The following is a 26,116-nucleotide window of genomic DNA, read 5'->3' on the forward strand; positions in this document are numbered from 1 at the left end:
AACCTAAATCAGACTTCCTATCGTTCACTGTTAACAATATATTAGTAGACAGTACAGAAAGTACTATATTTCTATTTTTTACCTGAAGATCACTATGAACAGATGTAGGGCAGGCTATAAATCTGAAACAATCTATATTCTAATATGCTGCATTACAAATAGCACATAAGGGTAAAACCTTAAGATTAGGACAGGTGGTTTGAGCATGCCCAGAAATAGAAATTGGGTGCAAGGAAAAAAAGTCATAAATCAAAGTTGATTTCTTCTGTCTGATTTTTCTGCCTTATTTTTAATTTTTAAAAAATCTATTTCTAATTCCATCTCCCCTAGAAAATTCTTGTCAATTACAGAGCAGGAATTCTTTGTAAAGGCAATGAAACGTTATCATTTTTTAATGTTGATCTAATTTCATGAGAAAGAAAACCTCTTTGGATTATCAAACACATTAATAGGTTTAAAAATTAGAAAAAAATCATATTTAGTTATAGACTATGGGTACAAAGTAATTAAATTTAAACAAAGTCTAGAGAATTTATCTATGCAGTGATGGTCTGTCTGCAAAATACTATTCTAAAGTTCAAAGCATTTTAAAATACATCTGAAAAATGCTCTCAAGAATCAGTTTACATGGGAATTATGCTTCTGGCCATGGCCAAGTGGCTCTTATTGGAATAACTATCTCAAATGTGACAACTATAAATTCTGGCAATTAAAACCACACAAAACTATCTGAAGACACTGGACAACATCTGCAAAGGTATGCATATCTTTGGAAGAACATAACAGAATCAGGAGTCTCTACAATATGCCATTCATGATGTTCATTGATATAATCCAAATTATATTAAAAGAATAGGAAAATGTGATCTATACTTAATAAAGAGGCAACTAATGAAGACTGATTTGGAAGTACTGCAGGGTAAAATTGAATAGATGAGGATTTTAAACTGCTATTATAACTCTGCTCAAGGATTTAGACACTATACTCAGCATTAATTGAATAATAAGGTAAATCAGCTGGGAAATAGACACTGTCCAAAACATGAACTTTTTGAACTGAAAAATATAATATCTAAGATAAAATTTCTAAGTTATTATATCATGAAAATTCAGTGAACTTTAAAATTGATCAACAGAAATCATTCAATCTAAAAAACAGAGAAGAAAATATTGGAGAATCAATTTCCCAAGACTGTTTAAAATATTTCTGATTGTAAATTGCCACAACTTCTTTAGACAATAATGTGGCAAAGCAGTCAAAATATGTTAATATCCATATATTTTTGGAATATCCATAGAATTTTGACTCAAAATTCTACTTGCAGGCATTTATCCTAAAGAATATGAGATCCTTAAAGGTAAAGGATAGGCTTCCTGGGTGGCTCAGCTGTGAAGAACCTACCTGCAACACAGGAGCTGAGGGAGATGAAGGTTAGATCCCTGGGTCAGGAAGATGTCCCTGGAGGAGGGCATGGCAACCGACTCCAGTGTTCTTGCCTGGAGGATCCCATGGACAGAGGAGCCTGGCGGGCTACAGTCCACAGTGTTGCAGAGTCAGGCATGACCGAAGCAACTTAGCACACACGCTAGGGTATAGAGGATAACTTCTTTTTTGTCTGCTATACTTCTAGCACAAAGTATAGTGTCTGACACTAGTGTTATTGTTCAGACATTCAGTTGTGTCTGACTCTTTGTGACCCCATGGACTGCAGCACACCAGGCTTCCCTGTCCCTCCCCATCTCCTGGAGTTTGCCGAAGTTCATGTTAATTGCATCAGGGATGCCGTCCAGCCATCTCATCCTCTGACGCACTCTCTCCTTCTGCCCTCTACCTGTCACAGCATCAGGGATTTTCCCAAGGAGTCGTCCGTTTGCATCAGATGATCAAAATACTGGAGCTTCAGCTTCAGCATCAGTCCTTCCAGTGAATATTTAGGGTTGATCTCCCTTTACATTGGCTGATTTGATCTCCTTGCCATCCAAGAGATATTCAGGAGTCTTCTCCAGCAACACCGTTCAAAGGCATCAATTCTTTGGGGTTCTGCCTTCCTTACAGTCCAGCTATCACAACTGTACATGACCACTCGGAAGACCATAGCTTTGACTATATGGACCTTTTCCACAGAGTAATGCCTCCACTCTTCAACACACTGTCTAGGTTTGTCATTGCTTTCCTGCCAAGAAGCAATTGTCTTCTGATTTCATGGCTACAGTCACCGTCCACAGTGATTTTGGAGCCCAAGAAGAGGAAATCTGTCACTACTTCCACCTATTTGCCATGCAGTAATGGGACCTAAAACAGTGGAAACAGTGTCAGACTTTATTTTTGTGGGCTCCAAAATCACTGCAGGTGGTGATCGCAGCCATGGATACTGATTTGTAACCGGATTTTTCACTAAACTTATAGCATAATTATTTGTTTCCATTTCTACCACCTAAGCTTGGTTGGATCCACAGGTTTGGAAATTTGAATCCAGAGAAACTGCATATACAGAGGGCTGCTGCTGTTCTGCTGCAAAGTTGTTTCAGTCGTGTCCGACTCTGTGCGACCCCATAGACAGCAGCCCACCAGGCACCCCCGTCCCTGGGATTCTCCAAGCAAGAACACTGGAGTGGGTTGCCATTTTCTTCTCCAATGCATGAAAGTGAAAAGTGACAGTGAAGTCGCTCAGTCACGTCCGACTCTTCGCGACACCATGGACTGCAGCCCACCAGGCTTTTCTGTGTATGGGATTTTCCAGGCAAGAGTACTGGAGAGGGGTGCCATCACCTTTTCCAATACAGAGGGCTAACTATATATTATACTTGATTTTTGACTGTATGGGGTGTCAGCAGCCCTAACCTCATTATTCAAGGGTCATCTGTATATATACAAGGGTCTTCATAGCAGTATTGTTTCTTAAAAAAACACCAAATATCCAAACCCACATACTTGATTGTATGAAATCTAAAACATTCATAGATTTAAATGCTTCTCTTATTGCAAGTGATGCAGATTAGTATTTATTGCTATTATATTTATGCTATAAATTTAGTGAAAAATCTGGTTACAAATCAGTATCCATGTCGTGCATTTTATTAGAGAAAGGTGATCAAAATTAAATCTCTTTAAAATTTAAAAATAATACCCATAAAAAGACAAAAGATGGCTGGGGTCATTACTAAGAAACCACACCTTACTTTTTATTTAAAACTACCTAGCTTAGTGACCCTAAATAATTTTTAAATACCAAAGACATTTTCAAAGTACAAACATTAGCTAGCATACACAGGTTAACTTTTTAAAGTGGTATAAACGCTAAAATAAATTCCCAAGGCGCTTAAAACAAAAGTGACACCACTGAAGTAGCTGTATTTTTTTTTATAGGTAAGTCATTTATCTTGGCCACTGGACAGTGGTTTAAGAGTTCAGATTCTAGAGTTACAATCCTGAGTTGAAGTCCTAAGTCCGCCATTATCAAAACGGATGACTGGGAAAAAACGTATCCCCTCTTTGCCTCAGTTTTCCCATTTTTAAAATGGTTATGTTAATAGCAGTTAAAATGTTAAACATTATCCAGCTAGTAAAGGTAAAGCATTTAAAATAGTGCGTGGCATATATTGCTGCATAACTGTTAGTCATTACCTTACACTTGTATATGCCAGTTTTATTATAACAGCTTTTTAAAAAAATTATATTGAGATAATTTTAGACTTAATAGAAGAGTTTCAAAAATAGCAGTTCCCATATATCCTACACTCAAGTTCTGTATATGTTGACATATAATCATGGACCATTTGTCAAAAGTACAAAATTTATCTGGGTGAGTACTATTACCTACAGTACAGAATTTATCCAAGTTTTCCAATTTGTTTCACTAACATAATTTTTCTTTTTCAGAATCCAGTCCAAAACCCTACATTGCATTTAATTGTCATGTCTCTTTAGCCTCCTCCCTTCTCTGACGGTTTCTCAGTCTTTCTTTATCTTTTATGATCTTCACACCTTTGAAGAGTAATGGTCAGTTATTTCATAAACTCACGACTGACTCATGAGTTGGTCTGTCTAATGTTTTCTCATGATTAGTTTCAGTTTCTGTATTAGTAGCAAAGATATTAGACAGGTTTTCTGCCCTTCTCAGTGAGTGGAGTGGAGGTATGTCACATGATTCTGTACTGATAATGCTGTTACCCTTATCACTTGGTTAATGTAGTGCAGTATCTGGCAGGATTCTCTATCATAACTCTATTTTTTTCGCTTTGTAATTCCACATTTGGTGAGAGGATACATTGAGACTATACAAATATCCAGTATCTGTTTAAACTTTTACTCACCAATTTTAGCATTCACTGGTGGATCTTGAATAAAGCAATTATTACTTTGGGGTTTAATGGTGATTTTCTTATTCATTCTTTCTACACTTATTCATTGAAATTCTTCTCTAGAAAAAGGTGTCACTTCAACCCCATTCATGCATTTACCTACTTATGTATTTTTGTCAGTATGGATTTATAGATATTTATTTAAGGTTTTGGGTATAATCTAAAAATTATTCACTTGTTTTGTATATTTATTTATGCTATTCATTTTGTTGGTTAAGTTGGTCTACTTTCAGCCACTGGGAGCTATTACAGGTTAGCTTCTATGTCTTTTGGATAAACCCTATTTTTTTTTAGAACTTTTTTATTTTCTGGCAACACAAGATGCCCCAGGCTTATCTAATGTTTTCCTGACCTAGCTCTGGAATCATATAATACCTTTTAACATCACACTATTTTTAGCAATGCTCTATATTTCTTTCATGGCAATTTAAATCAACACTATCTCACTAAAATTTTTCACTTATTGTCTAATTTTAGTCCTTTCATTAGTTGTTCTAAATTGAAAGGTACTATTTCAGTTTTATACATGCAAACACCTGAACATTATTTTAATGAATCAGAATTAAATTTTTAAGTAAAATGAAGCTCCCCAAACGATTTCAACTGTGAGATGTAAATAGTCAGTGATTAAGTTACAAAGAGGAAAAGGTATTTTGTAAAAGTGATTTAACCTGCTGATACAGAACCAACACAAATGTGCTGTCAAAATTACCCATTTCCACAAGCATCATAACCTACTGTTCAAAAATCTTGTTTCCTCCAAGAACCCCTACCTACTTGACATTTCTGAATATGTTACTGCCTTCCAGAGGAATCAATTTGATTTTTTAGCTCCTCAGCACTGTTACTATACTTAGAATATTATCACATTTATCAATCACTATCTTCATTTTTAAATTTTTCTCTGGAATTTTTTGAGATGCTTTTCAGGCACATGTTAAAGTTTAAAACCTCTTATCTATCCCAGACAGACCTGCACTAAATTCTTTGTAAGTGTCTTCTAATTTCATATTGAGTAGTAAGATTTGATTTACAAAGTCACGTCTGAGTTTTTGCTTGCTAATCATATGAAAATAAGTCTGTCATTCCATTAGATAAAACATTCAATTAAAATATTGGACTCCTGTCATAATTTTAGAAAGAAGTTTCCTAACATCTAGTATTCCTAGCCTGTTTAATATCTTAAAACCAATGGAAAATACAATGCTGTAAAATGTAGGATATTATTAGGAATATTTTTGGACTATGAAAGGTTAAAACCAAAGTGTTTTCTCATTAAAAAATAGTGATGCCTTGTTTTTTGTTTAAAATTGTTTTAAATAAATAAAAACTCTTGCTACATTAGTTTTCATTTGCAAATACAATGTTCAGTATGTTTATGTTTATTATCATCTTATTACCCATATTTGCATTGTTTCACAATTTACAATAAATGGCTTTTGTGTACATTATTACATCTGATGCTTTAAACAAATCTTTTTAGAAGGCTGACCACATTTTATAAACGAGTAGTCCAAAGGTGAAGGAAATTCAGCATATACTGCAGAGTCAGGACTTAACTACAGATCTTATGAATGAAGGTTTCAGACACAGATTTTGCCTGGAAAGTCAAGTTTGAATGGAAGTGAGAGGGAGCTGAAAGTCACTGCCATATGTGCAACAAATAATTGTGGATTCATGATTTTCTGTTGGTGTGTCTCAGATTGTTAGGGCGGCTTTAACAAAGTGCCACAGGTTGTGGATCATAAAAAAACGACAGAAATTTAATTCTCACAGTTCTTGAGGCCAGAAGTCAGACCCAATAGGGCTGGTGAGGGCTTTTCTCCCAGTTCACAGACTTGGCATTCTTATATGGTAGAAGCAGCTGGGAAGCTCTGTGGAGTTTCTTTTCTAACAGCACTTATCCCACTCATGAAGGCTCCATCTCACCTAATCACTTCCCAAAGGCCCCACCTACTAACACCACCACCTTTAGGAGTTAAGATTCCAACACATGAATTTTGGGGGGACACAAACATTCAGTTTAGAACCCAGCTCAACCAAATCACACATTCCTGCAGTATCCAAACATCTTTTGCACTTTTCTTGTGGCACTCATGTCCTAGATGGCAAAGTCTGACAGGGTCTGTGGAAGCTTGTGAAAACTCTTTGCTCTACTACAGGAATACCTGAGAAGACATGATTTATTCCCCAGTACTCCTTAGTCTTTGAAAACCAAAACCCAATGATCCGCTAAACTTACTAACCATGACTGTAGAGCATTGCCTTAGAGCACGTATGCCTTAAACGTTTCAAGATCCACTAGTTAAAAAGGGCACTGCCTTAGGGCTTGGGTTAGATTTTCTTTATTTATAATCAGATTGCTCCCCCCTTTCATTATCTTTCAAAAACACTGTACTAGTCACAAAGGGAATAATCAAGAGATGGGGATAGATCTGTGCAAATTTATTACTCAAAACATACATCTTATTAGAAACATTTGAGTAATAAAACTTTACCTTTTTACACAGTGGAGATCATGCTGTTATTACTGCTCTATGACAGGGGTTTATAACTTAAGTCTGTGAACTTGAATAAGGAAAAAGATTATATGTCTATCATCACTATCCTCTAATTGCAATTTTGCATTGTGTTTCATTTTGAATGCAGGCAATAAACCACAGCGGTATTAGAAGTACTGTAATTCTATTATCAATAGAAAGAATCAGTAATGTCATATCACATGATAATCATTACAGATATGCCAAAATATTATTAATATTTATACTCATCCAGAACTTTGAAATGATGATTGCTATTAGACCACTTGTAGATGAAAGCAAGGCTTCAGCAATACGTGAACTGTGAACTTCCAGATGTTCAAGCTGGTTTTAGAAAAGGCAGAGGAACCAGAGATCAAATTGCCAACATCAGATGGATCATCGAAAAAGCAAGAGAGTAAAAAAAAAAAAATTTATTTCTGCTTTCTTGACTATGCCAAAGCCTTTGACTGTGTGGATCACAAGAAACTGTGGAAAATTCTGAAAGAGATGGGAGTACCAGACCACCTGACCTGCCTCTTGAGAAATGTGTATGCAGGTCAGGAAGCAACAGTTAGAACTGGACATGGAACAACAGACTGGTTCCAAATAGGAAAAGGAGTACGTCAAGGCTGTATATTGTCACCCTGCTTATTTAACTTATATGCAGAGTACATCATGAGAAACGCTGGGCTGGAAGAAGCACAAGCTGGAATCAAGATTGCCGGGAGAAATATCAATAACCTCAGATATGCAGATGACACCATCCTTATGGCAGGAAGTGAAGAGGAACTAAAAAGCCTCTTGATGAAAGTGAAAATGGAGAGTAAAAAAGTTGGCTTAAAGCTCAACATTCAGAAAACAAAGATCATGGCACCTGGTCCCATCACTTCATGGGAAATAGATGGGGAAACAGTGGAAACAGTGTCAGACTTTATTTTTGGGGGCTCCAAAATCACTGCAGATGGTGACTGCAGCCATGAAATTAAAAGACACTTACTCCTTGGAAGGAAAGTTATGACCAACCTAGATAGCATATTGAAAAGCAGAGACATTACTTTGCCAACAAAAGTCCATCTAGTCAAGGCTATGGTTTTTCCAGTGATCATGTATGGATGTGAGAGTTGGACTGTGAAGAAAGCTGAGCACCGAAGAATTGATGCTTTTGAAGTGTGGTGTTGGAGAAGACTCTTGCAAGTCCCTTGGACTGCAAGGAAATCCAACCAGTCCATCCTAAAGAAGACCAGTCCTGGATATTCAATGGAAGGACTGATGCTGAGGCTGAAACTCTAATACTCTGGCCACCTCATGTGAAGAGTTGACTCATTGGAAAAGACCCTGATGCTGGGAGGGATTGGGGGCAGGAGGAGAAGGGGACGACAGAGGATGAGATGGCTGGATGGCATCACCGACTTGATACCCATGAGTTTGGGTGAACTCCAGGAGTTGACGATGGACAGGGAGGCCTGGCATGCTGCGATACATCGGGTCGCAAAGAATCAGACACGACTGAGCGACTGAACTGAACTGAGATGTTGTTATTCTGTGTGTTAATAAGAATGCCCACATAATCTTAAGCTTTACATTTAAAAATATTTTGATATTTTGTATTTCCATATAATTGGTTTTCCTTGTAATTTTTAATATTTTATTTTATTCATTAAAGACATTTTGGCTTTCCTGGTGACTCTGTGGTAAAGAACTCGCCTGCCAATACAGGAAACGTGGGTTGAATCTCTGGGTCAGGAAGTTTCACTGGAGGAGGAGATGTCAACCCACTCCAGTATTCTTGCCTGGAAAATCCCATGAACACAGGATACTGGCAGGTTACAGTCCATGGGGTTGCAAGAGTCAGGCACGGCTTAGTGACTAAACAACAACAAAAGACAATGTTCCGAGAAAAGAGCCACCACATTGTCAAACGAGTGTCAGACCAAAACGTGTCAAGGATCTTCTTTTAAAAGTGAAAAAGCTGACAGTCTATACACCCTGGAGGTTCTCTTGATTGTCCAATAGCGTAAGAGAGTTACTGTCCAAAGTCTGCAATCCAAGAGACAGGATATGTAGCTGAAGTAAGAAAATATTATATCTGAAACCAGGTCATGACTGTTTAAGAAAACTAGGCTTTCACAGATGACCAGGACATCCTAATATGCATAAAAGACTACTTTAAAAACATTTACAATATTTGTAAGTATTTATCTTTTACTAAGAACAAAAACTCCACAATAAAACAAAACACAGATGTTAAATAATGTCTTGTTCTATATAAATAGAGAACACAAACAGCTAGAATTACATGACTCCATCATTTACATAATTTATAATAAAACCTTTGAATATTATTTTTACTATGCTAATTTTAATTATGTTGATAAATTTTTTTAAAGCATCTCCTTAGCTTACAATCTTTTAAATCCATAATGTATACATTTTTGCAGTTAACAAGTTGAGTTCCTTCATGTGCCAGGCTCTGTTGACCTCGGAATTTGGGTTATTTCATAGTAATTTGATGTAACTGACATAATGTCCTCACACTCTGATCTGGTTCACTTCCTCTTTCACCTACTTTCCTATATCCTCTCTGTCTCCCTGTGTGATAAAGAACCAAAGACAAAGCTTCCAAAGGATAAAGGAAATTTCCAGACATTATTCAGCCAAAAGCCCTTTGTGCAAAGAAATAAACTAGATACTTAGTGAGATTATAAGCTTTAAAACCCACTTCAAAACTTTACTTTTAGAGAAGCCAAATAAAAGCCAAACAATAAAATCCTTAAAGCAAGCTGCAGGGCCTCAGTGGGGGAATAAAAGAGCAGTCATTCTGCTACCCCTGAAGCATATGGGCTCACCCCAAACACTGAAGAATCCTATGCTGGACCCTCTGGTTGGCCTCAGGGAGCTAAGAAGCTGCAGCATGCTAACACACACACACACAATCTCCAAGTGAAAACATTTTTCTATAGCAAAAGTAGCAGAAAAATAAATTCCCCTTAAAAAAGGAACAAAATTTTGTTTAGTCAAGACATCATTGGACAAATCCAGTAATCACTTAGGCATTTTCCCAGAAATCCTGCCTGCCTACAGAGATAAAGAGAACACAGCCAAGATAGTACAGAAGTCATTTGTAATTCTAGAAATTTTGCTTCATTTTAGTTCAGACTGTAGTGCAGTGAGTCAGTGGTAAAGAATCCATCTGTCAATGTATCAATGTAGAACTTGCAGATTGGACCCCTGAGTCAGGAAGATCACCTGGAGAAGGACATGACAACCCACTCCAGTATTCGTACCTGGAGAATTTCATGGACAGATGAGCCTGGAAGGCTACAGTCCATGGGGTCTCAAAGAATTGGACACGACTGAGTGACTGAGCACTCATGCATACTCCATTCTAAATCATATTTGCTCAATCGTTAGCACAGGCCCACCCTGAAGACACAGTAAAGACCCTTCTATTGCCCACGTGTTCAATTCAGACTAAAGAGCTAGCCAGTCAGTCAAATCAAACTGCCATCCTGTTTAATGCAGACCAGGGGACTTTCTTGAGGAATGCCTTCCATGAGAGGGAGGCAACTTCCCATGCCCTTGCCCCCAGGATCACAGTCCGCTGTTTCCTTACCCAGCCCCCCTGGCTGCAGCTGGCGCTGCCTCACCTGGTGGATCTTCCAAACAGTCTTCATTTGATTAAAATATAAGCCAAAGGTTCTGTTCAGCAATTTATTTCTCATGGATTTCAGTTAACTGCCATGATTGTTTGAAAATAAAAAGTTCTATGGATAATAAATATTTATGTTTTATTTTAATGTCACCCAAGTTTCAAAATTTCATTTTCTAGTTAATGTCCCCCAAACTTCCAGCCAAAGCAAGACAATGATTAGGTATTTCACACCTCACCTTAAGCAGCAGGACATGTATGCTCTTGCGGTCTCTATAAAGACCACTCTTGTATCAAATGAAAAGTATTAACAGCAAACATGCAGGTTTGAAACAATTGAGAGCTTGTATCAATATATTATCAAGATGGTGGTCCAGACATGACTCCACCATACCATGTTATCTGGGATTCAGGTATCTTATACATGTTTAGCTACTAGTAGGGCTCTGAAGACGGAGAAGGCAATGGCACCCCACTCCAGTACTCTTGCCTGGAAAATTCCATGGGCAGAGGAGCCTGGTGGGCTGCAGTCCATGGGGTCGTGAAGAGTTTGACACAACTGAGCGACTTCACTTTCACTTTTCACTTTCATGCATTGGAGAAGGAAATGGCAACCCACTCCAGTGTTCTTGCCTGGAGAATCCCAGGGACAGCGGAGCCTGGTGGGCTGCCATCTCTGGGGTCGCACAGAGTCGGACACGACTGAAGTGACTTAGCAGCAGTAGGGCTTTGAAGAACAAAAATCAGTGACCTATCTCCAGCTTGCTTTTTAATTGAGATTGAGATATTTCAACTCGAGCAGCATTTACTGAGATCTTCTTATATGCCAGGCATTTTGTTAAATCCTAGGAAAACAATGGTCAATATCTTTCTGGCTCTGGTGGCTCCTCAGTATAATATCCTCAGTGCATAAACATCTAATTTCACACTATCCATTTTCACTGAGGGCTATCAGAAGAAAGAAGAAACATAAAAATTGTTTCTGTTCCTTTCAAAAAACTATATAGTTTCAACTGTCTTCCAGCTTGACACATTCTTACATTCAGAACCAGATAAATCTCTCATCCTGAGTACTCCTTTCATTGGACTGTTAGAGCAAAATTAAACAGTTCCCCTTTTTGCTGGAATTATCAGAAAACTCCGAGCTAAGACAAAGGAAGACAAAAGCCAATGACCTCACTTATATGTGGAGTCTAAAAGCAAATAAGCTAACAAAAACTCCAAGCTTGGAAGGAGAGGATCAGAGGAATTGAGAGAGTAGCACTGAAACATGCACATTACCATGTGTAAAAGAGATAGCTAGTGAAAAGTTGCTGCATAAAACGGGGAGCTCAACCCAGTGCTCGGTGACAACTTTGAAGGCATGGATGAGGAGGTAGGAGAGAGGTTCAAGAGGGAGGGGACATATGTATTCTTACGGCTGATTTATGTTGGATAGCAGAAATCAACACAGCGTTGTAAAGCAATTATACTTTAATTAAAAAAAAAAAAAAGCTCATGGTGGGGAAAGTAGTTGAGGAGGTAAGGCAAATGGGTCAAAAAAGTTAAAAGGCACAGACTTCCAGTTAAAAAATAAATACGTCATGGGGATGTAAGATACAATATATCGACTCTAGTTAATAATACTATATTGACATCTGAGTTGCTAAGAGAATACATCTTCCAAGCCTCCATCACAATAAAAAAAAAAAAAGCATAACTCTGGTGAGGGATGTTAACTAGACTTATTGTCATATACATTTTGCAATATATACAGATATTGAATTCTTAATGATGTACTTGTTATTGTTGTTCAGTCGCTAGGTTGTGTCCAGCTTTTTTGCAATACCATGGACTGTAGCCCGCCAGGATCCTCTGTGCGTGGGATTTCCCAGGCAAGGATACTAGAGTGGGATGCCATTTCCTTCTCCATTAACAATGTATACCTGAGACTAATAAAATGTTGTATATCAATTATACTTCAATAAAATATATACAAAAGTCTTAAAAAGAAAACACTGAGCTAAATGAGGCACTAAAGTGAAAGTATTAGTCCTTCGGTCATTTCTGACTCTTTGCGACCCCATGCACTGTAGAGAGCCAGGCTCCTCTGTCCATGGAATTCTCCAGGCAAGAACACTGGAGTGCGCTGCCATTCCTTTCGCCAGGGGATCTTCCTGACCCAGGGATTGAACCCAGTTCTCCAACATCGCAGGCAGATTCTTTGCCATCTGTGCCATCAGGGAATTTTATCTAAAACCAACCTCTAGGCCTATATGTTTTTCTAGTTCTTTTTAATTCCCCAAGCTGTCTCAACCTAATTAAGTATTCATTATTTCAATAGGCAACAACTAGGTGAGATGTACTTTATTAGGTTTTTTCAAAGATGTGGTCCCTAATTTCATGGAATTTATAGTTTTGGGGTTTTGATACACATACATAAATTTATTTAAAAGTATGAATTTCAAATGAGATAAATATAATGGCAAATATACATTTAGATAACTTAATAAGAGGCCTTAAGAGACACATGGTAATGTGTATAGTAAATACCAGATATTTTTGATGGATAAGTAAGGATATCTGCTAAAACCTAGGAAAGGCATTCTGAACAGACTTTCCGATAATCCAACATGCTTCACAAACTGAAATGTATTTGTACTGGTCAGCACTTCCTCTCTCTCGGCCTCTGAATCTATTGCTGAACATCACAGCTAGCAATGAAGTCAGCCATGTCTAGAATAAAAGACTTTCATTCAAATGTGTGCTTAATTTATCTGAATCAGATGCCTCTGTCTGCTGGAATTCTCGATACAGAGTGAAATTGTAATTTGTCCTCTGTCAGGCATCTGATGCAAACAGCAACAAAAACACTAGTCAAAGAGAATTAATTAGAGCTTTTTTGACATATATATATATATTATATAATGCCTAATATTATATGAAGGTATAATTCCACTGAGGCCAGTACAAAAATGGGAAGCATGAGTGGAAAAATGCATCTTATTTCATGCTGGTTTGAGGGTCTCTTCCCACATGAAGGAGCCTGTGTTTCCACTGAAGTGGTCAGGTTAGGTTATTGACCATCCATAAATGTAGCTTCCTACAGACAGATTTTTTCATCTATTTCCTATTCAAAAACAGAAAGTGTCTTCTTAAGATAAGCTCTGGGAAGGGATTTAAAGAGAACCTTCATTTTTCCTTACAATAAAAGATTATAGGTTTCTGGTATCCAGGGAGTAAACCCAAACATTTTCCTTAAGCAATTAATTAGCATACATCTGCAATCTTAGATACCATCATCTGGCAATGTTCAAGATTACTTACCATTTTCATTAAATTTATGGACACTCTAGTAGCATTTTGATATGTGGAACTGGTTTTAAAGGCATATAGTCATTTCTATGTTGAGGAAATCACTCATTTTTATCAAATATGAGGAATTACTAATTGAAAGGAATTGCTTTTATTTCATTCTAAATCTGAGAGCAATTTCAATAGCAGTACATGATTCTGTCATTTAAGCTACAATGTTCAGATTTAATGCTACTCACCATTTATCTGCACTTAAAAAAATAACGGTATAGCCAAATGATATCCTCTGCAGTTGGAATTAACTTTTTCTGATCTATTGCTATGTTCCTTAAAAGTCTGAAACACCACTCAGTAAAAATATACTTAAAAATATGAAAAATGACATTTTAAGTCAAGAAGAGACAGTATCTTGTACTCTTTCAGATTCTACTGATAACCTTTGCCTTTTAGGCCAACTATTCCAAGGATTTTCTTTTCTTTCTGTTTTCTTAATTCTCTATCCTTTCTTGCCTCCCTCCCTCCTTCTTTTCCTCTTTCCACTTTTCAAATGCCTCATGAAATATTACGGCTTTAGGTCCAACTAGTGACTGAAAGTGGAAAGTGAATGTGAAGTCGCTCAGTCGTGTCTGACTCTTTGTGACCCGATGGACTGTATAGCCTACCACGCTCCTCCGTCCGTGGGATTTTCCAGGCAAGAGTACTGGAGTGGGGTGCCATTTCCTTCTCCAGAGGATCTTCCCGACCCAGAGATCGAACCTTGGTCTCCCTCATTGTAGGCAGACGCTTTACTGAGCCACCAGGGAAGTCAGGTTACCTCAAAATATGGAATATGGTCAGCGGAAACCTGCCTTAGACCACCTGAGGTGTTTGTAAAATGCAAGGGTCTTTTCCCACCAGAACTAAGGAACCAGTTTTCATGGCCATAGGGCCCTGGGAAGTTCACATTTTTACCAAAGTTTGATATACCTGGTGAAGCTTGACAGTCACTGCTCTGGACTTTCTTTTCTGTAAAGCTTTAAACAGTCAGATTCTGACTGATTTCTGGTTGAATCCTTCTTTTTGCCACAACCAAAACCATGTTACTCTTCACTCAAAGATGTGTAAACCACACTTTATAGGAACACAGATGTACAAATGCTGTTTTATTCACTAATCAGTGAATAGTGATCAATATAACTTTATAAATAACTTTGTAATTTACAGTATCCTAATTATTTTAAAACAACAATCCAAGTAAACTTTATGTGATGCCATATATACCAGAATCTCTGGGTAGCAAAAACATGATATTTTTCAGCCTCTGAATGATACCAATATAGACATAGGTATTAATTGAACTTACACGGATAAATCATTTAAAGTATTACTGTCTTTGATATCTTCCCTTAACTTCTTGGGTATCCAATACCTGTAGATTTTCACATTCACCTTCTCCATACTCACCCACATCAACTATTTCTCCCTCCTCTCACTAATCCGACCCATAGGATTCTGTAACTGCTGATAAAAAGGTCAGGACTGTCCAACTGTTGCAGTTTTACCAACCATTTCTCAATCACTGATGTGAAGAGAAGAACATAGATATGAATTGCATGGAATTTATGAACATAACTGGAAATATTAGAAAGATACAGTTTTAAAATTATATTAAAGTGCTAAGATATGTAGGAAATCTGGACTTTTATCCATGCAGGATTAAGGTTTTGGACAGTGAGTTACTTTTTTAAAAATGGCAGTAAGTCACATAAGAACCTTCTCCAGGGCCATAGTTGGAATAGCTAAAGCAAGTCTAACTCTTAGTTCAAACAAATGAATCATGGTTCCTTCACTTTGAAAACATGTATGTACCTCTAAATATTATTAGTAACTGAATTTGAAACTTCTCAGTCTATCACATGTCCCCATTATCTTGCTTCTTCAGGTGACTATTTTCTAGGAATCAAATGTGTGTACATTATCACAATTCAAAGAGTAACTGAAGTATCCTCCCAACCACCATCACCTAATAAATCACCTTTGGTCACAATGTCCATTATCAGCAGTTGCCTGATAATTCAGCCTGATAATTAATATGAACTAATAGTTTACTAACAAGCCATGAGGCAAGAGAATACATGTAGAATGTATGTTTCCTTGAAAACTAGTATACTTGGTTTAACATCTGAAAGACACATTTGTAACTTATATTGGACAAAGAATTATGGTAAAAAATTACCATAAAAATCAGTTTATCTATCAAAGATAGATAAAAGCCAAAACCACAATATCAATGACACAAATTGGTAGTTTCAGTAATCTTGTGCAAAAACATATAAATTAGCAAATATTGGAAAGCATATATTTCTTTTCATCTAAGACAGCCTGTTTACTAGATGTATGAACTCAAGCTTCTTGTCAAAATTGCTTCTACTTTCTGGTTCAATAGAGTGAACATGTTTTTCCTAGGTTGAAACTAAATTTAGGAGGCACAACTGACTGTTTTCCTGGTATCTGATATCATTTCTGCAGACTTTGATACGGAGAGCATTGCATTTTAAGCATTATTTGACAGCTTGTATATAAATCAATTTTAAGAGTTTTAATTGATCACCAAGTGATCTTTCATGTGCTACTCAGATCTTCCTAGCAGTATAGACAGGCTGTATTGTTGGAAGATAGTACTGCACATATAACATAAACATTCCATATTTATAGTTGGAAACTTACAGTTCTGAATGATAGAATTTTCTAAGTTTTAACTCTTGTTCATTTTTACTCCTCTCCCCATAAAGACATTATAAACATTGCATATCCTTCTGAAAATTTAAACCTTATTATATCTAAATACAGGAGAAAGACTGGCCCCAAAAGGATGCTAGATAATTAACATCTCTACTATATAAATCTCCACTGCCAACCTAATACATATTATTAAAGAAAATGTGGCTTTATTGAAAAAGTGATCCTTTCAGCGACTATGAGTTAACAAAGGCACAACATCTTCCATGAGATTCTTTTTTGTCTAAACCCAGCAAATCAATTGAATGCTGCTGAGGTTTCATATTTGATATTGACTAAAACTTAGTTGAGAATATAAAATCAACTCTATGTAAGTCAATTTTCAAAAATTCAATTTCTAAAATAGTTCTACTCATAATAGATAATACCAAACATGACTGCTTTTCCAAAAAACCATCATCATTCTCCCATTCTCTCTCATTATCTATTCATTCATTCATTCTTCCACTCATTCATATACAGAGAACTAGACCTTAGCTCCTATTAGTTATATACTATAGAAAAATATTGACTCTCTATTTAATTACTGCCATTACTGTTTTCAAATACCTGCCCCCAACTATTAGAAATTCTCAAAGTAACAAGCTGCCTTATTATTTACTTGCAGAGTTTTTCACAAAAATATTCTTGCAACCAGATCTTTCCAAACTACAAAATTACCTTCATAAAAGAACAGGCTTAAAGAAAAGAAGCAGATGTATTCATAGGTATCTGGGTTTTTTGGGGGGTGGTTCTCTCAGCTGTGTAGGCCAAGTGCTATTAAACTAGTCACCTGAAGAGGGAGTCTACCACTCCTTACTTCTCAGACAAAGAGCGTAAGATAACTTTCACATACTTTTCTAATCAAATTGTCAACTAAGGGTCTTGTGTTTCCCAGATTCTAGCATCTCAGTTCTTTGTCATATTTCATTCCCAAGAACCATCTCTCTTTCAATGTCAAATTTATAATCATCAAAATTTTCTTTCCTTCATTCTTTCTGAATCATAAATAATGTCTAGAAGCCACATTAAAGGTCATCCTTGCAAGAGGCATTTGTATTTCAAAATATCAAAACTCTATGTTTAAGATTCAGGATAAAGTCTGGAATCAGGCTACCTGAATTTAAACTTCAAAATTTCCAGTTCCAAGAAAAGTTACTTTCATCAAGTTTCTTCATTTCTCTGTGTCTCAGGCTTTCATCTGTAAGCTGGCAAATACAATAGGATTCTCTCTTAAGGATGAAGTCAGGAATAAACTTAGTGTATGTCAAAGCACTTAGAAAGGTTGTTGGCACAATATACGTCCAATAAATTTTGGCTATAATCATGTATGTATGAAAACAACACAGTCATTGAGGGTGGAACATTTTGGAGGTAAGGCCGTGTATCTTTCCTAAAGACATTGAGACAATGGTATATAGTGCTCATATAGTACACTATGATGCTAAAACTTTACGAGATGAAAGGGATGAAAGTGAGTTTTAGAACTGAGATTTTTTAAGTATGGATGAACTGAAATAAATACAAAGAATAAAAGTTAAGTATCAATACAGTTGGAATTATAGTTACTTCATACCAAGTCTCTAAAATAAAGGTAAAGTTGTCTCTCAGTATGGAGTAGCATTTACTTTTCTCTTACTCTGGAGTTGGTACTAGCTAATTATACCATGTAATGGACAGCCCACTCTGAAATAATTTAAACAGTGTCATTAGTTAAACATTATCTATATGCACTTACTGTTATACTCCCAATAGAAGCTGAAGGATTGTCACCACATATCCAGTCAAAATTGTGGGATTTTTTTTCCCCTCAAAAGGCAATTCTTTTTACTCTATTTTTTCCCATCTCCCTCCTCCATAACCCATTTACCCAGAGTTTCTCTAAAAATAACTCCTTTACACCAGTAGAACTCTTTACTTTTACAGCCTCTTTATAGGTGCAAAAGAGGTGCATGTGCAGAGTTAAAATCATACAGAAGACTCCTGCCATCAGAGCTGACTGGAAGTGTTTAATTATACTTGCACTTAAGTTTCAGTTGTATATATATCAACAATGCCTTAGTCTACTCAAATTTTCCATGGCATACTTACAAAATTAATGGCAAAATAATTACATATTTAAGATAAAATATGAGTTTTTTTGAGAAGGTAAATGTCACATTTTTACTAAAAATAAAGTATTTTTCATTAGTTTTTTCAAGATGCCAAGTAGTCTGAAAATTCCAAAACGAATTGATTTCTATTATAGTTTCCTCCTGTATATAGCAGTTTTGGTGAAATTGCCTTATGATAAATAAAGATTTTGCTTAAGGGAAAGAAATTTGTCATCATGATGCAAATAGATTAAAGACAATGGAAGATCACATTCTAATTAAAAAAGTGACAGTAAATGATAATCTACTAAGCAAATTCCCAATATGTGCATCTATTAGCTGTCACATTGATGAACTGGGACAAATTTATAATATGTTACTTATACCTCATTTCTAAAATGGAGACAAGAGGCTATTTTTCCTATCATATTATGCTTGTTAAATAAAGAGAATAATATCGTAATTCTTGAATGCTATACTAAATTCTTGCATTTAAACAAGCCATTCAACAGTCTATTACTGGATTGACAACTTTATTTATACTAAAGCAAAATGGTTACATTTTTCCTTTCTGATCATAATTTTACCATTTGAGACATTTCCAATTTTCCTCTCACCAACATCAGAATATGAGAAACAGCTATGTCAGGTTGTACTTTGAGTTTGAAGAGAAACATAACTTTGCCTGTTTAGAGAGACTGATTAGTTTCTCTTTATTAATATAAGAGGAAGACACCACGATAAGTGACCAAGCTCTCATCTGCCTGAAGACTTCCAGACCTCATCTTCTAGGTTACTGGGTTATGGCTACTACCATACTGTGCAGTGCCAGTCCTGTCAGTAACTGATTTAATTTAAGCTAAATCAGAGCAGCAAAGTACCTCTGGCATCTCACATTTTACTTTTGCTTTCAGCTTTAGTCCAAAGCCTGAGGGAAATGGAAACTCATCGGAAGCCATAACCATCAAATTAGCACATGTGCAATTCTCCCTTTTCCTCACTCTGATCATGACTGAGGCTTCTTGTCTATTAAAGACATTCAGAATGACTTTATTGACACAAGTTCTAGCACAGTCACAATGAAATTAATTGAGGAAGTAAATGCCATTATATACTCTTGTACTCAATGGGATTTTATTGTAGATAGAACTTACAAGAAAGGAGCACCAAGCTGCTTATCAGAATTCTAAAACCTAAAAGTAAGCAAAGATTTCTGCTGCTGGTTGCTGATATGAAGAATGATAGTAAAGAAGCTTTAGGCAATGTATTATCTATTTTAGAGAAATCTGGATTAAACATAATCTGTAAAGAAAGGCAGGTATATGCCACTGACAAAAATATAAAGGTACAAATGAGAATGTTCGGTTTTAATCTTGAGTGAAAAGATTCAGAAGTTAACTTTTTAATAGCTCTATTATTTTAAAAATGAAATATGGGTACAAGTAGATAATTTTAAAAATGCACATAGGAAAATAATAGAAAAGAAACAGTTTTCCATCAGCCATCACTCACATTGCTATCTGAATGATTTTTAATTCCTGAAAACTAATTATTTTTATTGGTTCATATAGGCTATTTAACAAAACAAGAGGTTTCATCTATTGCATACATATTATATGCCACATATTAAGCAATCCTCATTTATGAATTCATTCCAGATTGGATGCCTACTATATATCACATATTATATTAAGCCATCTGTTTAAATTTATGAATTCATTCCAGAAATATTTAAAGAGTTTCTATTATTTATGACTGACTTGGTCTGGCTGCTGAGCAGTGAGCAAGGCACACTCCTGTATCTACAGAGTTGAAAATCTAAACATTGGAAGCACAGAGTAAACTAAGTTAAGTTAGATATACTGTTAACTAAGTTATCTAGAATCTCCTTTACCCTTAAAATTTTAACATATAATCAATGAATTGTTTCAGTGAAAATAATTTATTTAAATAATAAATATGATGGAATACAAAAAAAAGCATTGCCCACATAGTCTCTGTTATTAGTTTGGTGTGTTTCTTTCTGAGTATTTCCCATGCATTGATAAAAAGAAACATATATGTATCTTCATCATTCTTAAACAATTAGAATACGTAATATTCACAACTGGGCTTCCCTGGTGGCTCAGATGGTAAAGAATTCACCTGCAGTGTGGGAGACCTGGGTTCAGTACCTGGGTTAGGAAGATCCCCTGGAGCAGGGCATGGCAACCCCCTCCAGTATTCTTGCCTTGAGAATCCCATGGAAAGAGGAGCCTGGTGGGCTACAGTCCATGGGGTCACAAAGAGTCAGACACAGCTGAGCACAATATACACAATTATATGTAGCATGTTTTTATTTTACTTATAAAGATATTGTAGTCCTTTTTCCATATCAGTATATACAGATATCCGTATATACAGATGTAGCAAGTTAATTATCTGAACAGTGTTTCTTTGCCTGTATATAGGATGGTTTCTTTGCCTTTATACAGGGATAGTAAAATTATTAAGTCATGTTCATAATTAAATATTTTCAACCACATAGAAGGCTATAAAATTAAAAGTTCAGAAGCACACACACATATACACATAATCTGCACTATCCAAAGTTTTAACTTTTCTGTTGGCAGTAACTTTAACTTTTATTGTTATTTTTAAATATTACAAATATTACAGCTGTATATGAGCAATTATATAAACACATGCATGCCAAATACTGGAATTGCCAATTCAACAATATCTATTAACTTACCATTATGAAAAATAAGAAATTTAGGAGACAAAAATGCTATCCCTCTCTTCTCTCCACCTCCCAATTCTGGATTATGCTATTTCTTTTATTTTATCATTATTTAAGAAACCTTCTAGTGGTTACCATGATTTATAGACTTTAAGATACATAGACTTTCCCTGTTTGGGAAAACCATCTAAGGTTTGGAATCTGTGATATCTGCTCATGTTTAAGGATCCTGGACTTCATTACTGATTCCTTCAGCTTTGTCTTAAGTCAGAGATTCTGTCAGCAACCAAGGACTTCTGTTTAGTCAATGGTGGGTTTTACTTCCAATTCCAGGGCGTTTGTCTATGTAATCTGCCGTGTTCAATATGTTGCTCCATTAAAAGCTCTGCCTATTATAATTTTATTTCAACAATTATTTGCTTTCAACATTAAAAGCTCTGTCTATTATAATTTTATTTCAATGATCATAACATTGGTTTAAATGTTAATAAAACAGTATACCTAAAAAAAAAAGATATATAGACTTTTACTTCTTTCTTTTGATTTGCCAAAATTGCACATCATCCATAGAGTCCATCATATAAAAGACGAAGTAGTCACCATTCTTTCAAAATCATATCTTTTCCACCATACAGTGTACGCTGTTTTATAGTTATTATTTGTATGCTTCCAAGGTTTAAAACACGTACTTCAAATTTTGAGATATAATAAAGTCTTTCCTGATGTTACAATATGTTAATTAAGAAAACCTTAAAACAGATAATAGCATTAAGAGTATAAATTGTGTACTGTAACTGAACTATAGACAAGTATATACAAACCTATATTATAACTCAAAGAAGATGGCAAATACCCTTTGGCTGCCCATTTATGTTTATGTTGACTAGAACAGGCAACTGGCATGTATTTCTTTGACAGTCGTAAGTCTCTCTCCCACAGGCCTGTCCCTCAGTGTGCCCTTTTACTGAAGCAGGGCAGGCGACAAGCACTGTGGAGAAGTCTTATTTAAGAACAGTTTTATGAAGAATTGAACTTATTTACATTTCAACTCTTTAGAGAGCATTTCTCTTTATAAAAGAATAGAAGCTCGAATGCAAATGTCCTTGCCTTTGTGAATCTTTTAATGAATCAATCTGGTCACATTGTCACAAGGGCAATTTATTTACTCTTTTAAATGTAGTTTAGTCTATTGATGGCATTCATTTTCCCTCCAAGGTATCTGGTCATTGATTTACTAATTTGAGAAAATACTTTTGAATCTCTAGAATGAAATAGATAATATTTTTATAATAACAATGGGTCACAAAGGAAAATTTGAAAAATACAAAATAATCAATAAGCTAAAAACCACACTCAGAAAAATCAGTATAATTAGAAATCAAAAAGTAGGCAACGATTCTCAGAAATTTAGAAACTCAAAAAAACATGTATATAAATAATGCATGGGTCAAAGAATATCATAATGGAAATTTCTAAATATGTAGAACAGAAGTTAAATATTACTTGTAAACATATTTCAGATACATCTAAGTGTTAATGTTAAATATTAATAAAATATTTACTAATGTAAAAGAAAAAGTAAACTAAAAGTAATAAATTTAAAGGTTCTAATAAAATTATAAAATATAACAAAGTAAACTTTAAAAATAATAAGGCAGAAAACTAATCAACTAATAACAAGAAAAATAAACAAAATAGTGAAGGTGAATAATACCAAAAGTTGACCCTTTGAAAGATGTATAAAATAAATAAAACTCTGGTAGGACTGACTGAGAAAATAAGAAAGAAGCACAAATTTTTAAAAATTAAGACTGAAAGGAAGTAGGAGTGACATAACTGCTGATACTCTTGAGATTTAGGAATATCAGGAAAACAGCATTAACAATTTTATGCCAAATTTTCTAAAATTGGGACAAAATGGACAATGTTAGTGTATGTGCTCTATACATCTTAAACAGAAATTCAAATATGTAAAATGAGACCCCACTTGTACATTATCCAGTGCAAGTCCCTAAATAGATAAGAAACTGAGGCCTAGAGAAGAAAATTTAGTTTTTCAATGAGGGAAGGGAAAGAGCTATTTTAATTACCTAATTTTATTTAGTGTATCCATGGATTCAAAGAATGTTATCAAATGTCTCTTTTATTGTTATCTTGCTCATTCACATCATATGACAGAATTGTTTCCTAAGGACTAAAATAACAGCCCTTACAAATATTTTCTGAGACACCTACATGAATAGAGATCTCTCTGAATATACTGAATGCGGCCTGCTACTGATACAAAGCAATAGCATAACAAGAAAACCAAAATAATTTTGCTAGGTTACAGTTACATGTGTCTCAGAGGTGGAGAAAATAAAAAGAGGCTCAAATGCATATTTTTTGACAAAACAAACAAGAAAAGAGTGTTTTGTTTTGTTTTTAAATACAATTTTATTGTAAGCTCTTTGAGAGCATAATACCATTTTCATGGTGTTAGTTATTAGGAAGATGCTACCAGAGCCCGTGAATTAGAAAGATTCACTTCTTTCTCTTTCTTTTTTATTTTTTTCTTTCCCTGAAGTATTTCAGGCTTCATTGCCGTGCAAAGTGAGACAACAACAACAAAGTAAAATTAAGCCATACTGAAACACTATCTTAAATATATTTTTATTAAGGAGAGAAACACTTTTAATTTATATTATGATTTTCTCCAATCCAAAACCTTAGTTGGTTTTATTATAGACAAAAGCTGTAGAGACATTTTCAAACTAAGACATGATCCATGATTTCAATTAACCACTGACATTACTAGTGTGGCTTCTATAGTTGTGAAGACATGAATAAATGATCTGAAAATCACTTTCAGAGCTAGAATGAGTACTTCACAGAAATGTTGTAGTAATGAAAAACCCAGAGCTACCTGTATGAACTATACATGCTGTTTAGTCCTAATGATGAATAAGGAGTCTCATATAAAAATTTCATTTGTGCTCAGTGCTTAAAACTGACATTCCAAATGAAATTAAATCAAATAATGTACGAGTTAGGAATTATCATGGGAGCCATCTGTACCGACTCCTTTCAATATTAAAGTTGTATGTTTACAATGGGATAACCGATGACAGAAATCATGACCCATTTTAATCAACAACTGGGATAAACAAGAGAGTCAGAAATTGGAAACCTATCCAAATGGCAGTGCTCCCTGAGATATATCAAACTTTAACATTTTACCCAGGCCCTACATAGGCTTGACTGCTAGATTATAACTTTAAAACAGAAGGTAACCACTTTTTTCAGACATTGAAAAAGGTGTTTGAAATCAAACATCCCAGAACAGAAAATGACAAATCATTCTATCCTTCTATTTTGTCTGGTGTATGGATAGAGGGAAAATATATGAGTCAGTCCAAAGCAGAGCAATCTGACAGAGCTCATTTTTCTTCACTCATGCATGTTTTAAATCCAGCACAATGTTGTCCTCTGAGATTTCAAAATGGAAAAGAAAAGGCTGGAAATCTCTTTTCAGGCTCACTGTGTAAGTGAAGAGTATAACAAAGAGGTAACTGCAAAATGAGGTCATTGAAACAGTAGTGTGTGTGTATATTTATATATATTTATATGTGTATATATATATATATACACACTTTACAAAGAGAAATGTTTTTGTACCTAGGGTAATACTGAGACTTAAACAGTTTTTAAAAAATATTCTTTCTATTATAGCACTTGGTTGTTATTGATTTAATTTTTAAAAAATATGCTTGAGATAGGAAGCAAGGGGATCCTGGAGTTCTTGGGCAGTAAAGTAAGAAAAAAGTAATGTCCTAAAGATACCCAATATAGCCCAATAAATGAAATAAATTTCCAAGGCTACAGTTTTTAAAGAATTTGATCCCATTTTTTCTCCTTCCAAGGTGGTAACATGATTTTTTGCCTTTTTTTTTTTTTTTTGCTAATGTTAGGTCAATTTTCAAAGCTTGTTCAATACTGCCAATTCCAACAATATTCATTTCGTGTCCACTTTGTAGGACTGGGAGGTGAGAGAGGAAGAAAATAAGTCAAGTTAGTTAAGAAAGTTGGAAGTTAACTTGGATTTGGAAACCGAATGTTAAGATCTGCAAGACTGACATGGAGGGAGCCCCAGGATGAGAAGACGGTGTGTTTCGAATCTTGATACTGGGGATATTTAGAACACAGAGGAAATACTGAGTAATGTTTTAGGATTTTGATCATGAATGTGCCAGGCATCAAGCAGTCAGTGGGTTCAAGCTAGATCAACAGTAAAATTTGGATCAACTCAAATTACCATGACTCTGCTTCCACCTGCTTGATTTAAGGCAATACCTCTCAAAGCCACCCACTTCAAAGTCTTTAGTTGTTATTCCTACATGTTTCTAGAATGTTAGTCAGTGATTCTTATATGAACTTCTTCTAGTGATCAAGAGTGAGTCTTAAAAACAGGAGCCACATGAATGATCTTGTTTCTTCTTATTTTACTTAGTTTTTTACTAATGCCCTGAGAAAATGCCAAAAGAATCTCTTCTAGATTCCCAAGTTCCCAGTGTCCTCAAAGCCACAGCATTGTTGGATTTAAAGAATGGTGACTTCACCCCATGTACTTTGTACTTCCCTGGGAACGTGGGCTCTAAAGTTCATCTGACACTGAGTCTCACAAAACTCGTCATGAAATTGCATATGCCAAAGCTGGCTTTTCCAGTGATATTGGACC

General features: G+C 35.4%; 1 protein-coding gene across 7 annotated transcripts in view; it reads right to left on the reverse strand.

Annotated features, from left to right (window-relative positions):
- The window catches only part of NLGN1 (neuroligin 1), a 957,229-nt gene that overhangs the window by 445,948 nt on the left and 485,165 nt on the right, over nucleotides 1–26,116 (reverse strand). The window lies entirely within an intron of this gene.

This window comes from Bos taurus, chromosome 1 (genome assembly GCF_002263795.3).
Source record: "Bos taurus isolate L1 Dominette 01449 registration number 42190680 breed Hereford chromosome 1, ARS-UCD2.0, whole genome shotgun sequence".
Classification (NCBI taxonomy): domain Eukaryota; kingdom Metazoa; phylum Chordata; class Mammalia; order Artiodactyla; family Bovidae; genus Bos; species Bos taurus.